The sequence below is a fragment of the Symphalangus syndactylus genome, chromosome 6 (genome assembly GCF_028878055.3).
Source record: "Symphalangus syndactylus isolate Jambi chromosome 6, NHGRI_mSymSyn1-v2.1_pri, whole genome shotgun sequence".
NCBI classification, from domain to species: Eukaryota; Metazoa; Chordata; class Mammalia; order Primates; family Hylobatidae; genus Symphalangus; species Symphalangus syndactylus.
The window spans coordinates 44,114,506-44,130,673 of NC_072428.2; the positions used below are offsets into that span (position 1 = coordinate 44,114,506).

At 49.4% G+C, this 16,168-nt stretch overlaps 1 protein-coding gene across 13 annotated transcripts in view; it reads right to left on the bottom strand.

The window, feature by feature from the left end:
• Positions 1–15,035, bottom strand: part of MICAL2 (microtubule associated monooxygenase, calponin and LIM domain containing 2) — a 242,395-nt gene extending 227,360 nt beyond the window's left edge. For 5 of the 13 annotated variants that reach the window (XM_055282392.2, XM_063641981.1, XM_055282404.2 and 2 more), the window contains exon 1: positions 14,867–15,035. The gene's annotated coding sequence lies outside the window, so the exon portion shown is untranslated. The remainder of the gene's footprint in view (positions 1–14,866) is intronic. The other 8 variants (XM_063641985.1, XM_063641984.1, XM_063641983.1 and 5 more) reach the window with 4 other exon arrangements.
• Between the last annotated feature and the right edge of the window lie 1,133 nt (positions 15,036–16,168).

A 16,168-nucleotide genomic window follows, 5' to 3' on the forward strand; every position in this document is an offset into this window, starting at 1 on the left:
AAAAGATGCTGGGCATGGTGGCTCATGCCTGTAATCCCAGCAATTTGGGAGGCTGAGGCAGGCAGATCACGAGGTCAGGAGATCGAGACTATCCTGGCTAACATGGTGAAACCCCGTCTCTACTAAAAATACAAAAAATTAGCAGGGCATGGTGGTGCATGCCTATATTCCCAGCTACTCGGGAGGTCGAGGCAGGAGAATCACTTGAACCCGGGAGGCGGAGGTTGCAGTGAGCCGAGATCACGCCACTGCACTCCAGCCTGGGTGACAGAACGAGACTCCGTCTCAAAAAAAAGATGTACAGCTGTGTGAAAAGCCCATGAAATAAAGAGAAATATTCTGGAGAACACATGGGTGAGGAGGGAAGAACTAAGGCATAGAGATACCATGGAAATGGACCCCGCTGGGCTGCTGCTGATACAGATCCCAGGCTAGCCAGAGATGAGCTCTGGCGGGTAGGGCTGAGATCAGACACCCTGAGAGCACAGGAAGCCCCAGTGGCTAAAGGCTAAGCCTGGCCTTGCAGAGAGTTTCATTGTCTAGAAAAGAGAGGATGTGTCCATAGAAACAGGGACTAACCTAGTTCCCTAATTCCCACGACAGTGGTGGAATGGGTTAGTGACCAGGAGGACACAGGAATTGTGGAGGAAAAACAATCATTTCCTGTGAAATTAGCAGAAGACCAAGAAGGGGAAGTTGGTGCTGGAGACTCAGAAGAACACAGACTTCAAGTGGCTGGGAGATCAGAAGAGCTGCTAGATGCGAGACGGAGGAAGTTAATGACTTGGACTCTGAATGCAACTCCAGCCAAACAATTGAGGAGACCAGGACAGGGGAGCAAAGAACCAACACTGGAATAAACAGCAGAGAGGAGATAGGGGTTTAGTTTTTTTGTTTTGTTTTTTAAAAAGGATATTTAGACATTTGCAATGACTTCAAGTCCCCTAGCCCGGGAAAGTGACCTTCCAGAGCACTGAAAACGTTCACAGATGAGATGCTAAGCTGCCTGGTGCAATCTCTGGGGAGCAGCCCAGGAACAGCTGAAAGCAACCTGGGAGCCCTCAAGGAGCTGAGAACACATAACGTTAAGGCTATTCATGTCCTTTTTGATGAAGCACTTGATAGTAGATGCAGAACTGCAATGGACATGGCCTATCTAGCTTCAGAAAGGCGTCTTAGGTCAGAGAAGCAAAAGGGCAGAGACTAGGCTAGGGGCGGCTTCAATCACTCTTCCCAAAGTAAGCCGGTCAAAGATCGGAAGTCCACTGAGGGGAGGTCTCCAGGAGTGTGACAGAGGGGTCCCTTCGATAAGCATTTATCATGACTTGGGTGACGCTGTGGGAGGCATACTTAAATAGGATTCTGATCAATGGAACAGGGCTGCACTGAATTTAACAAGTTGAAACTTAACAGGAATGATCATTCTGAATCAGGCAGAAGCAAAATAGGAGGCTCTGCCTTTAAATTCTAAAGCCACACAAGTTTAGGACAGGGGAGAAGCAGCTTAGCAACAGCACATGTTAAAAAGACCTGGTCAGCAGTAATGTTCATGATGTGATGCTGCTGCCAGCAAAGCTCATAGAGTCTTGGGCTGCATTAAGAGAAGCAGAATGTCCTGAACTAGGAGGTGATAGTTCCCTTCTTCTGCTGTCTTCATACCATAAATACAATATATGGTCTGGACACTGCCTTCGCTGTATAAAAAGATCTGAACAAACTAGGGCATGTTCAGAGGAAAATCACAGAGAAGGTAAAAATCCTGAACCCACACTGTGGGTTGTTAATCTGGAAGAAGACACAGGAGAGAAACAGAGGGCTGTCTTTAAATAACATATTTCACTGATTAGAAATGCATTTTTCCCATTATAAAACGTCTGAAAGCAGAATGTGTCTTAAAACCCCCCGAAACCTAACAATCTCTCCCGGGATGCAGCTGTGGCATAGCTGTCACTGCCTCACATATGGAAATTTGACTCATTCCTGGTGGCATATCTGAACAACCATGATCTAAAACATTTCAGGAGCCAACACTTTTAAGGACCATTTAAGGAAGGAATGAAGTCCTGGTTGTTAACAAAAAAACTTTCATTGATGCCTTCTGGTAAAATCAAGAAAACACCAGAACTGACATAATGGGTGTCAGCAGCTGGAAAAAATTCCGAGGACAAGAGAGATGAAGAAATACATCCCCACTTGACTAGAAGAGAACAATGAGTCAGAAAAACATGGACATTGATGAATCTAAGTCAAAAAGTGATTCAGAAGAGTTAGATTCTGAAAGCGACGTTTTAGAAATGCCTTAACCAATTTACTTTTGTATATATGCAAGACTGATATAAAATAAATAAAAGTATGTCTAAAATCTTAAAAAATTCAGAAGATATAGAATAAAAATTTTAAGCGATGGCAAAGCATTGTACCACAGTTTAATTGGCAGCTCTTTTTCTTTCTTGGGGGTACATGAAATAATGGTATATCTTTCAGTTGATGGTGTTAGAGATTTGATTTAAAAAAAAAATTTCTGAAGAGCCATTGGGCGGTAGACAGATTAGATCTACTCTCCATGGCACCCAAGAGGAAGAACTGGGACCAAATGCCAGAAGCTATAGGAAGCCATCAGGAGGAGGAGTTCAAAGACAGGATGGATCACCTCCAACCTATAAACTCAGGCTAAACCACCACTGTGGAGTGATCAAGCATCCAGTGGGGTTGATGATAAGGCTCTCCCAGACCTGCAGTTCCAAGGTTTATGAGATCTTCTCACTAGAAAGTGAAAGGTGTCCCATCTTTCTTCACTGCACACACAAGTGCTTTGACTGAGCCATTCCCTTTAAAAAGTCATGAAAGGTAGGCCAGGCGCGGTGGCTCACTCCTGTAATCTCAGCACTTTGGGAAGCTGAGGCAGGCAGATCACTTGAGGTCAGGAGGTTGAGATCAGCCCGGCCAACATGGAGAAACTTTGTCTCTACTAAAAATACAAAAATTAGCCAGGCGTGGTGACACATGCCTGTAATCCCAGCTACTCGGGAGGCTGAGGCAGGAGAATTCCTTGAACCTGGGAGGCAGAAGTTGCAGTGAGCCAGGATCGCACTACACTGCAGCCTGGGTGACAAAGCGAGACTCTGTCTTTAAAAAAAAATTACAAGTTATTAAAGGTAAAAGGCACTTAGGGGCCAGTACCGAATGAGAGGCCTGCAGCAACAAGGAACCCTGCCCGCATCTGTACTCCAAGACTCCTGTGGGCCAATTCAGGAATGAGCCAGAGGGGAAGAGGCCACCTGCATGCCACTATGTGCCAGGCACCATGAGAGGTGTGCTATGCCCACTACCCCATTTAATCCCCACAACCTCCCCGTGAGGTAAGTAGCATCACTCCCATTTTACAGAGGACAAACCCAAGGTTCAGAGATAGTATGTGTGTGGCTTGTCCAATGTTTACAGTGACTGAAAACCCATGGTCTGTCTGTGACAGCATGCTTCAAATTGAGAGTACTCCAAAAATCTTGGTTGAGAGAATGAATGCACTGAGCGATCAATTTATCAATCAGTGAACAAATCAGCTTGTTCTCATATGGGTAGCACTGATCCTAGGACAAAAAAGAAAGCAAGCCAATTTCAGTGCCCCACCCCAAATCCCATCAATACCTCCCATCAATAGCACTAAACTCATTACATTTGCTGCTTGCAGGAACAATTTATTCCACCACATAAAGCAAAAGTGTCCCTGAGACATACGTGGTAGAGAACAGGTGCCAGCCCCGCTCAAATGTCAAAGCTGAAAATGCACCAGGTTGTGGTGCCTCCCATCTGCCAGGTTAACACGGGAGCAGGCGGAAGCAGAGCTCAGCCTTTATCCACCTCCCTATGGCCACGATGGCCAGAGGGCTGGGAGGCAACAAACCCCCTACCTGCTCCACCTGCCCAGGCCATTCAGTCCAGCTCCAGGTCTGCCAGATCTGCAAACTCTCTCCTCAACTAGAGAAGGAAACTCAATGTGCACACAGGAAACCCAGGGCGGGATGCACTTGAAGGGGATATTCAGGTGATTGTGAGGCTGTGCAGAGGAGAGAATCAGCATCATTCCAGATGATGGTACAAATGCTCTGAGAGCCGCTGACTCCTACAGAGCCAATTCTTCCAAAGGCGCTTTCTTTGAAGGAGGTGGTCAGCTGGGTTCCTGCACCACCCCAGCTTTGCTGCCTCCCTCACACACAGACAGGGAACTCCTGCTCCTGCTCCAGGAGTAGCCCCCAGAGGAGCTCAGCACCTCGACTGCCCTATTTATTCCCCTCAAATTGACCTTGAGTCAGGAGAAGGATCTGTGTGAAGGGCTTAGCCTGCAGCGAGGTGGTGAAAGTGAAGCAGATGCTGTTTGCTACACAGAGTCAAGAGCCACCAAAGCTCAGACAGCCACGCTTGGGGGTACAAGCTGCAGAACGTGACAGATGTCCCATATCCTAAGACCCTAACCAGGAGTTCCAAAAAGGGCTGCCCTCCTGATAAACCAAAGACAACACTTTGCATGCAGACTCCCTTCACAAAGAAGGTTGTGGGTCAAAAGCCAGGATACAGACAAAGTCTTTTTGGGGGCCCAGCCTTACTGCCCCTGACCCTGTGTTCCCCACAGCCCTCCTCAGTCCAGGGGAATGGCAGCTGTCTGGCAGTGTGTACCTCCCGTGAACGGAGGGCAGTGCCCTGAAGGATGACTCTGACTATCCCTCTCTGACAGCTTCCCACAGTCTGCTGGGTTCAGTCCACACCCACACTGCCCCCAGAACTCAGGGCTCTCCATGCCTCAGAGCAGCCTGATTCCAGCCTCAGCTTCTCTAGGCAGCCCTCATGTTTCTACCACATGGTACCCTGACTGTGCCCTCACTTTTCTACATCTCTTTGTGCCATTACCTCTGCCCATCTCTGCCTATGGAAATCATACCTATCTTCCAATACCCTTCTCAATCTACAAACTCCACCTCCTCCAGGAAGCCTCCCCTGGTTCCCCTACTGTGGGACTCTGTGGACATTCCATACTGTGTCTTGGTGTTCAGCCACAGGTGAGCTTGTCTAATGCACCTCCCTCCATGAGTTAGAAGAGCAGGCAGCTTCCACCAGTCATCACAGGGACTCTAGCCCAGCAGCTGTACACTGTGAGCTGTGAGCCTGGGCCTATGGCTGTTGATGCCCCCAGCACCCTATTTGCCGTCTCTCAGGATTTCCTCCTCCTCCTGTTCCCAGCTGACTCGTCGTATGCCCCATCCTCTTAAGGTTCAGCCCTTGGCTGACAGCTAATCAAAGATAAACTCATCTCTGTCAACATATGGTCCTTCCCAGTTAAATTCTGTATTTTTAACAAAGTGCCTCTGCAGACAAGGGCTAGGAACAAAGGTGGGAATTCTAAGCCCCAAGTTTCTGGGGGAGGTGTTTATGATAAGAAAAGATCTTGGGACTGAGACCAGCCAGTGCTACAAGCATACACAGCATAAATTCAAAGAATGTGGGAGGTTTTAGAAAGGGAGGATGAGGCTCTGTCCTTCAGTAAACGCAGCCAACTGTAAGCACAGCTGCCTTAGACTGATCAAGGGCCACAGCCTGGTGGGAAATGGTAGATGGAAAAGAGACCTGACTCTGACCTGGCTGGGTGACCTTGAGCAAGAAACACACCTCTCTGTCCACTCAGCATCAGGAAGCATCCGAGTGTCAGTTTCTCCATAGGTAAAACAAGGTGGCCAGGATGAGAACTAGATGATCCCATGAGGCCCATCCAACCTGACATCCCAAGGCTCTGTGACTCATGGCCTCTGTGGCCTCCTCCCTCCTGGGAGGTCAGTGCCATTTGAAACTACGCTACTCTCTCTTCGTCTCAAGCCCCACCTGAGTCCAAAGGGAAAGGGAGAGCTAGAGATCTCCCAGCCAATCCGCAGGCAGCCTATGAGGGCGGGCCTCAACCACTGCAGGTGGAAAGAATGGGCAGAAGTGGGGGAAGGGTGTTGCATTCTATGCTCTCATTCATGCCATCTGTCTCGGCCTGGACAAAACACAGTCAGCCAGTTGCCTTCACCTCCTTGGCCTACCTTTTTTAGAGATTACAACTGTCCGCTAAATTTAAGTGCTGCTCTAAAATCAGGACATATAAGGTCTCTCAGGCTGGATTTGAAGGGTTTCATAATGGATAGAGCATAAGAGCGATGAAGAATTAAACTTGGAGGCAATCTAAGCTGTATTGTGCAGCCATGCCAATTAAAGATCTTTAAAAATAGCCTCTCTCCTCTCATGCTGTAGATGAAGTTTCAGCAATAAACAGACATCTGCTAGGAGCTTCTGAAGAGATACAACATAAACACCCCAGAGAGCAGCCATAAACAGCCCACAGCACTCTCCAGGCAGCAGGCAGCATCTTGTTCACGAGGGGAGGAGGGGGGAACCCAGAGCCCAGGGAAACGGAGAGGAGGGTTCAGGGGTCAAGGGCAGAGGAGGAGGTGGTATCCAGTGGCTGAGAAGGATGGAGGTTGGCTCCCCACAGGAGGAGGAGGTATCCAGTGGCTGGGAAGGATGGAGGTTGGCTCCCCACAGGAGGAGAAAGTAGTGGGGCCAACTCAACTTGGTAGAAAATGGAGAACTGGCTGCCTTCTGCAGGGAAAGAAAAGCTCAGGAACCCACCTAGAGGATTTTCAGAAAGCCATCCAGAGGATTCCATACCGGTGTCATTCATTCTGGCAATGGGTCACTCGTTAAATGTGAAAAAACAAAACAACAACAACAACAAAAACCCTGACATTTTGGAGTGCATATCCAGGCAAGGTACTTCACAAATATTTTAATTTCATCTCCAGATCAAGCTCTTGTAACAGGTATAATTACCTCCTTTATGTAGACTAAAATACTAGGATTCATTAACTTGCCCAAGGCCACATGGCTCGGATTTGAGCCCAGGTCTGTCTTAGTGCTTTTTGTTTTTGCCTATATCACCTGCATCCACAGCATGCCACTGAGGTTTATTCTCAGATTCCAGGCTCTTTGAACCCCGAAATCGAACACAGGAGGATTCCTAAAGGAGAGAGCTGGCAAAGTAGGGTGGAAGGGGCAATTGTTAGGCCTTGGCCAAATGAGGCAATGGCCAAGTCTCTGCAGCCCTGTGGGCCCTGTCTCTTTATATCCTGGTCACTTCTTCAGCAGGCCACAGGAAGAGCAGAAGGGGAACAGGCACCAGGACATGCCTAGACTATGTCTGGAAGGATCCACAGGGGGCTGGGACAACAGCTGCCAAAGAGGTAAGAACTGAGGGCTGGAGGACCAGGAAAGAAGGGAGATGTACTTTTCATCCAATTTCCTTTGTACTGAGTGACTATCTTACCGTGCATCTATGTGTGTGTGTGAAGGTTAAGTCCTATGCATCTATGTATGTGTGGGATGAGTACCACACATATATGTATGTATGTGTGGGTAAGTCACTTTTAAGAAAGCCCAAGATACAAGATAACCAACACACCCAAGCAAGACCTTCTAGGTCCCCTGGTTGGGGCAAAACTGGAATCCAGAAGAAGCCTGAAATTTCACACAGTGCTTCCTCCTCCTCCTCCTTCACAACAGTAATTTGTGGCAACTCCAGGCATGTGGCCGGGAAGCTCTCCCGACATGGACCCCATGGTCCCCAAGGCTCCAACTGCACAAGTCTCATGGGACATTCCCTGATGAAAAAGACTGAGTGAATCCTCTCCCTGAGGGTCTGGAAAGAGGTCGGAAATCCCCCTGTGGGTTTCTCTATTCTGTTTTCCTTTCATTTAGCCATCAGACACCTCCTTCATACAAGCAAGGAGATCTTGATCTTATTACCTTTGCATCAGATTGTGCAAAGCCTGGCTGCCCTGATACATGGAGCTGACTTGACAGCAGCCACAGACTCTACACACAGCACCCAACCCCCATTCTGCTCCTTTTGGATGAACAGTTGTCCAATGAGGGTTCAACAACCAAGCCCCTGGCAGACCCTGGGCCCACTCTGTTTCAGACGGCAGCTCTTGTGAGAGCTGCTTCTTCATTCTCCCCTACCCTTCATTATCCTAGCTCCAACACACTATATACTGAGATCCTGCAAAGCTTCACCAGATAAGTCAGTATTCAGATAAGTGGCCAGGGCCAGCCATTCAGAGTCATGGGAGCAAAGAAGTAGTTTCTGCACCTCGACATGTTGGTACTGCTGCAGCAAGGCCAGAACAGGGTGTTCTTAGACTCCTACTCGTGTCTCCGGCATGTGCTGGGCTTCCAGGCTGTATGCGTCAAGACCTTGGGTCTGGAGATGTCCCAAAAACCTGCTTTTGCAGTGGCTCAGGGGCCAGGGACCACCGTCCAACCCCTTGCTGCCCTCCTCTTGCTGCCAGCAGAAAGAACATCTGCACTAGACATCCTCTCCCACCCAACAAAGGAGAAAAACCTGAGCCCCAAACCAGCAGGAAGCACAGCTCCGGTTCTTCTGCCTGCCCTTACCTCTGTAACTCATCAAAAGAAATCTAACCAAGCCTTGGAAGGAATGCAGGTGCCACAAGGTATCAGGACAGCCACTGGCAGGTGGGGATTTGAGAGAAAGAGGAAGGCAGGGAAATTACCCTGACCCTCAGGGGAGAGAAACATTAGCTCAAATAAAGAACTAAAAATTTCAACCCTAAAAACACCAGCACTATCCACATACACACAGCTCACTGCCAGACACCACTGAGATGGGCAGTTTGTCCTGTGATGATGGTAGTGATGTTTAGATGCAAAGACAGGTACAGTGCAGTGGTACTTCAGACACTATTCCATACATGGTCATCACAAAAGGCTCTTCATTTGAGACATGACCAGCTGACAGAGAAGGGAAGCATCTCCAAATCAGACCCCACGGTTGGCCCAGTCCTGCAATGAAAGTTTGTTCGTGAACAGAGGGCTGGAGTCACCTATCACTCCCACCGGCTCTGAATTTCTCAGGCCACGTGATCGATGTTTTAGGAAGAGGAAGCCTTATCAGCCCAGGCCAGCCATGCTGTCTACCTTTGGGGAGGGTGTAGGGAGGAAAACAGAAACTAGAGGAGGGAGGAGTCCAGGCACCCCAAAGTGAGGGAGCAGGGTGTTTGGCCATCGGGCACTTTCCTGAGAGGACAATACAGGCCACTGGAGCATGGAAATTTGCCCTGCCTTGTCTTAGCACTCTGTGTCATTTTATCTTCTCCTGAGGACTCAAACTTCCTGAATAAAAAAAAAAAAAAAATCAAAATCAAGAGCCTAACATTAGAAAGATTTCATTTGGGGGATAGCAAAGGAGGAAGTAGAAAGGGAAAGAGGGGCTGGGCGCGGTGGCTCACGCCTGTAATCCCAGCACTTTGGGAGGCTGAGGCAGGTGGATCACAAGGTCAGGAGATCGAGATCATCCTGGCTAACACGGTGAACCCCCGTCTCTACTAAAAATACAAAAAAATTAGCTGGGCATGGTGGCGGGCGCCTGTAGTCCCAGCTACTCGGGAGGCTGAGGCAGGAGAATGGCACGAACCTGGGAGGCAGAGCTTGCAGTGAGCCGAGATGGCCCCACTGCACTCCAGCCTGGGCAACAGAGTGAGACTCCATCTCAAAAAAAAAAAAAAAAAAAGGAAAGGGAAAAAGGGTAGCATTTTCTAAGTTTTAGGAAGTCAGGATATGTTCATCGTGAAAATAATGATCCAAGCAAATTTCGAAATCCCAAGAGTGCTGGGGCTTTATCTACATGTATAACCATTCCAAATACATGTATAATTTTGTCTACCTACTTCAAATTGGTTGAAAGAAGTCTTCTTTTTTAAGAAAATAAATATTTGGATTTTCCATTATAAAAATAAAATATTTGTCCTACAAAAATTTTGGAAAAAAGTACTAAAAAGCAAAAGATAAAGGAAAAAAATCAACTCTAGCACTGCCATCCAGAGTCAGAAGACTTAAAATTTTGTTAGATTTTCTCCTAGTGCAAAAGGCTGAGCCAGGCATAGTGGTTCATACCTGTGATCCCAGTACTTTGGAAGGCCAAGGCAGGCGAGTTACTTGAGCTCAGGAGTTTGAGACCAGCCTGGGCAACATAGCAAGACTTTGTCTCTACTAAAAATAAAAAATAAAAATTAAAAGCCTGTCTGTGTTAAAAAGGAAAAAAGAAAAAAAGCCCCAAATAAACTATGTCTTCATGATGAGGGCTGTTTGCAGGGAAGGGCCATTACCCATCTGGGTAAAAGATGTCTATCAAAGTGTCCAGCACCCCTAAGGACATCTGGTGAAAGAACCAGGTGTTAAGTCCATTACCAAGAGACGCAGGTACATCTTCTTCTGCCCTCCTGAGCCTCTGGTCTCCTTCATTAGGTCACCCACAAAGGTGCCAGTGGTGGTACTAACTCTATAGAACAAATTCAGACAAGACACTTGAAGGTTATAAACACTTATTTTCCATCACGACCTGCCCCAGTTGTGGATGAATAGTGATTTGAAGAAGGCACCACAACTTGCCCAAGAGTAAGGCAGGTTAGAGAAGGCTCTGGAAGGCACAGGAGAAGCAGCACTGTCCAGAGAGAGAAGGAAGAAGAAAAGGTGAGTGGTCTCCACCAAGCCCAGGAACAAGTTTCTGGGTCGTACCATGGTCACTCCTGTGGCAGAATTCAAAGCTTGGACAGAAGTGACCTCAGTCTCCATCAGCCCCACATGTGACCTGTGGAGGCCGGTTGCTGATCAAGGCACAAACGCAGCTGCCTCGGCTCCCCACCACAAACAGCACAGTGAGGGGGAGCAGCAGATAGTTCTTCTATTATTTTAGGATGTTTACAGACTGACGCGTGCTGAGGAAACGTCCATACGTAAGCAAGTCATTTTTTTAAAACCTCTTATCTAAGCACATGCACTGGTAGCCACACAAATCCATGACTGGGTTCATTAATTCAAAGCACATTTCCTGAGTGGCTATGACACAACTGGACAAATGCTTATGGAGCCTCTACGTGTCCCAGACATGGCTCTCAGTGCTGAGGATCCAGCACAGCCAAGAAGTGGGCTCGTCTTAAGGGGCTCCTTGTGTAGTGGGGGAGATGGGCAGTTAACACAGAGGGTAATGGCTAAAGAGGGGGTTCTTCTCTAAACTAAAACCAGGCATAAAAGGACCAATAGCCTAATGTGGCATACAGACTGGATCCTCATTCGAACAAACCAACTCTAAAGGTCATTTCTGACACAATCAAGGATATCTGCATGTGGACAGGTGATGTCTAAGAAGCACAGTTAATTCTGTTACGTGCCGTAGCGAAGTGTGGTTATGCAAGACGATGTCCTTTTTAAAAGAGTTGTATACTGGATTATATAGAGGCAAAATGACATGACATTAGACATTTGCTTTAAAATATCTCAGGAATAAATATTCCTTTCAGACGGAAAGGGAGAAAAAGAGAGAGAGGAAGCCACCCAGGCATAATCTCAATAACTGTGGAAGCTGGGTAGTAAGCATATGGGGCTGATTATGCTATTATGATTTTGTATATGTGAAAATGTTTGTAATATTTTTGAGAGAGGACTGCAATACATCCTGGTAGATACCCTCATGGACATAGCTCGCGTAAAGGCTAAGGAAATACAGAGCAAAGAGCACAGAGGATTTGCGAAACCAGAAAATAAATCTGCCAAGTTTATGAGTGTTTTAAATGCCATTTCATAGTGAGGTGAGAAGGCATGTTCATAAATAATTACAATATAGGGCGAGAAAGAGTAAGTACTGTAGCCCCCCTCATCTCAGGGAGATACATCCCAAGACCCCCAGTAGATGCCTGAAACCTTGCATAGTACCAAACCCTATATATGCTGTGTTTTTTCCTATACATTCAGGAGCGATTAAGTTTTCTTTACAAATGAGGTACGTTAAGAGATTACAACATTAATGATAAAATAGAACAATTATAACAATATACTATAATACAAGCTATGTGAATGTGGTCTCCGTCCCTCTCAAAATACTATAATATTTTCAGACCATGGCTGACTGTAACCGAAACCTCGAAAGGTGAAACCACGGATAAGGGAGATGACTGCGCAGCAGAGGAGCTGTGCCTGCCAAGCCTCCAGAGTGCAGAGACAGCCACAGGCTTTTCCTGCTTCCCATGGCATTTAATTCTCCACACTGAAACCTCACTCATACATGCTGTGTGATGCAGGCATGTTGTAACTTTTTTTGTTGCTGTTGTTACTAAAGACAGCAGGCTTGCTATGTTGCCCAAGGTGGCCTTGAACTCCTGGCCTCACACGATCCTCCTACCTCAGCCTCCAAAGTGCTGGTTTTACAGGCATGAGCCACCACACCTGGCCAAGTTGTAACCTTTCTGGGTCTCAGCTTCCTCATCTGTAAAACGCAGTTAACCCCACTTACTTCTTTAGAGGCAGAATGAAACAATAGAATGATGTAAAGAATGAAACATCTCAGCATGATGAACAGTATTCTCTTCTCTGACTCTTTAAAGAATAGAGACTATTAGCCCTCAGAGGACATCTAGGATCAGCCATGTTTAACCGAGTTATTCTTTTACCCATACCACGTCCCGTCCTGCCAGAGCCAAGGTTTCCACCAAGAAGACAAGACCTCTACACTTCAGCAGTGGGAAGCAAAGGGGGCAGGCCCATGGCTGGGAGGCAAACCCAGGTGTGGGTGGAGAGAATAGAAACATATCCCAATTATAGGCAGAGGAGGAATCTGGGATCATATGGCTGCTCCTTGCAGCCTGGGAATGGGCCTCCAATGGCCACAGCCACAACCAGGCATAGTTCTTAAAAGCTGATTTATACTAAAGTATAATTGATTGGTATCAGTTTTCATGACATCATGAAAATAAGTCATGAAAATCATGACTTATCATAATTTTCTTTTGAAAGAGGGGATGAGCAGAAAGCCAGAGCCCTAGGCCTAAAGGAAGAAGGGGGTGGAGATAAAAGTGATGTCATGTTTTTATAGAGGTATGTTCCAACTGGATTTCGATTACCCCACAACCATAACACTACACCCCAACACCTGCCCCCCCCCACCCCGCCAAAAGCCCCACGAAACTAGAATCAGTCCTAAGGTAGAGGTTATTTCAGCTAACACAGTCCTCCTAGACTATACCAGAAGCCAGCTTCTCAGAGGTAAGGCCAGGTCAATGGTAGAAGCAGGCTTCCTTCCAAAATAGCACCCATTCCCTCCCCATAGCAATCTGGCCAACACTATCCACTACTCTTGACTAGGGGGAGGATAAGGGGTTTGCAGGTTGAACAACTTGGCTAACCTGGGTCACTTCAACTGTTTTGCCAAAGAAGCATCCCCTGAAATCCTGGTGCAGAGCATCTTTTCAGAGGCTGGAAGGCTCTAGTCAGCATGCTATGGGGCCATGGTCCTGCACACAGCACACCACTTCCCACAGCCATGAAACAGGAGCACTGGACTTACACTGACAGGGCCAGGACCTGGCTCAGATACTTGTTGTGTGACCTTGGGCACCTACCATACCTGAGCCTCTTTCCCCATCTCTAAAATGGGGAGGGCAAAACTCTCAGCGTTTTTGGAGAATAACCATGAAATTGGCTGCAAAAGTGCCACAAGACAGGACCTGTTGCCCAGTAGGCACTTAATAAATCCGTCTTCTCTCTGCATGAAGAAAGTGAGTTCTCACTGTATGAGAGTCTCCAGGGCATTGCACAGGACTGCCCTGGAGACCAGAGGCCCACTTGTTGGGTCGACTGCCACTGGGGAGGTGGAGCAGAACAGATTAAGTGCAGGTGTCAGGGAACCTGGCACAAACGTTGGAGGGCCAATTCGCCTCTGGCTTTTCTCCCGTGGGACCAGCCCACAAGGGGCCTGGCTAGTGACTTCATCCTTCACCAAAATCATTGTAGACTGTAGTTAACAGGCGACAATTACAGCAAGAGAGCCAGCACAGTGCTGTAGGCCTGGTGGAGCCCTACAGGTTCCCAAATAAAAGGTCTTTCCTCTTTAAGAACCCAGGCCTCAGAATAAACAATGTGAAAGGAGACACACTACTCTGGTTTCCACATCCCCTCATCCCCATCCAGTAAAGGCCGTTCCCAGCTCTGCCAGTGAGGCTGGCGGTGAGTAAAATTAACCCCACCTGCCCCGTCTGGCCCGGCAGCGGCTTAGACGCTGTGGGCAAGATCCCACCTCTCCCCGGGGCCAGCCAGGCACCTACAAGGCGGGCGCCGCGGACACCCCGCGGGGGTGCTCCTGGGCCTGGAGCGAGTGCGGGCTACTGGGGATGCGGGCGACGCGATGCAGAGCGGACAGTGCCGCTGCCCCTCGGACCACTGCCACGACCCCATCCCGACTCGGCTCTAGCCCGCGGCCGGCCAGGCCACTGACATTTGGCCCAACTTAACTTCCTGTTACTAAAGAGGGAGGGGACAAGGGAGGGGGAAAAGGGCGCCCAGTGAAGAGCTGGAACGGGGCGTGCAAGGCTCGGAGCCCCAATCCTGGGAAGTTTGGGGATGGTCTTCTGCCCGGTGACAGGCGGCACTGCAGGCGCGTCACTCTCACCCCGTTTTGGCGCTTGCGATTTTCTAGGCTTGGAACTGCAGGGTTTGGGTGTTGCGGGGCGGAGTAAGAGGTAGTTCGGCGTGCCGGTGGGAGGCTTTTATTGCGTTCTAATTGGTTCAGAGGCCGGCCAGGGCTGCCCCGGGCTTCCCCGCAGCGCCACCTGCTCACTGTGCGCCCCGCCGGGTGGGTTTGAGGCGGAGGATGCTGCGGCAGCACCTGACCCTCCCGGGCGTTGGACACGGCGCAGAGTCCAGCCGGGGCTGGCACGGTCCCCACCCGCGCCCGCCCGCCCTCCCCACCCGGAGGCCAGCGCCGCCCCCGCCTTACCGAAAGTCGTGCGGGCTGCCCGGCCCCGGGTCAGCGCCTGCCTCGGCCCTGGCCGCGGGCGCAGCGATCGGGCCCCGCGGGCCACTGACGGAGCTGGGAGCGAGCGAGGCGGCCCCGCGCAGGCTTAGCCAGCCGAGCGCCTGCGGTTCTGCGCCGCGCGGTGGACCGGGCTGGGGAACGCCCCCGACAGCGGCACGGCCAATAACAGGACAGCACGGAGCCCGCCCCGCCCCGGTGAGGCCGGCTGTCACCACCGCTGCCGCCGGCGCACGTGGGCTGTAGCCCGGCCCAGAACGCAGGGAGTGGCCGGGCGCTCCCACTCTGACCCGCGCAGGTCGGAGACCAGGGGAGGGCTGCTGGGAGTGGGGTGTGGTGGCGCTGCGAGATGAAACCCCCGGTGTTGGTATGCGGGTATCAAGGGAGCGGCGAGGGGCTGGGCCTCACGCTTCTTGGTCTAGGCAGCTGGAAGGCAAGCCACCGCATCCCCTTTTGGACATGGGGGAGCAGCATGGCACTTCTAGTACCGACTGTGTACGTCCTGTGGACCTCCCTCTTTGCTTGGCTCCTTGACCACCCTGAGCTTCCGCAAACCTCCTTGCTAGCTAATAGGATCTTCCCTTCACCTGGCCTTGCTTAGGCTAAAGCTAGTGGGAAGGGGGCGGTGGTGCAGACTGCCTGTGTTACCTTGGTCAGATCACCTGAACACCCTCTATCTTTGGCTGTCAGATCCCTATCTTAATCTCTTCTCTGCCCACCTTCCCGGGTTACCCTTACCTCCCACAGCTCCAGAGAGCAACATTCACAGACAACATAGTGTGAATGGAGTGTGGCCTAGTGAGCAATCGGAAGCACTCTGTAGACTCTAACTACTGTAAAACACCTTGTGTTTAAACGGCTCTTGTAGCAGTTATCATGAAATGGGGAACTCCACGGGCAGGAACCACGTCTGACTCACCTCTGGAACCCAGGGCCCATCACAGGGCTTGGCCCAGTGTAAGCATCAATAAGTGTTCTTGGAACTGAGCTACCTAGGCAGAGGAAAACAGGCAGGCTTGAGCAGTGAGAAACAGTATTGCGGCTCCAGGCTGCTGGAATTTCCCCAGCACAAGACCACCTCCAGGAGACAGCATGTTCCCTTGCCAGACAAGTGCAAACAGAACAGTTTGCCTCCCCAAACCTGCAGCTTATTATTTTTTTTTTCTCTGCTCTACTTCTTGCCATGTGATCCTACTCTCAGCCCTTTGGTGTTTACCAGGGATTGGCCTACCTGGCAGCTCTCTTAGCTCTCTCTTCAGAATTCAA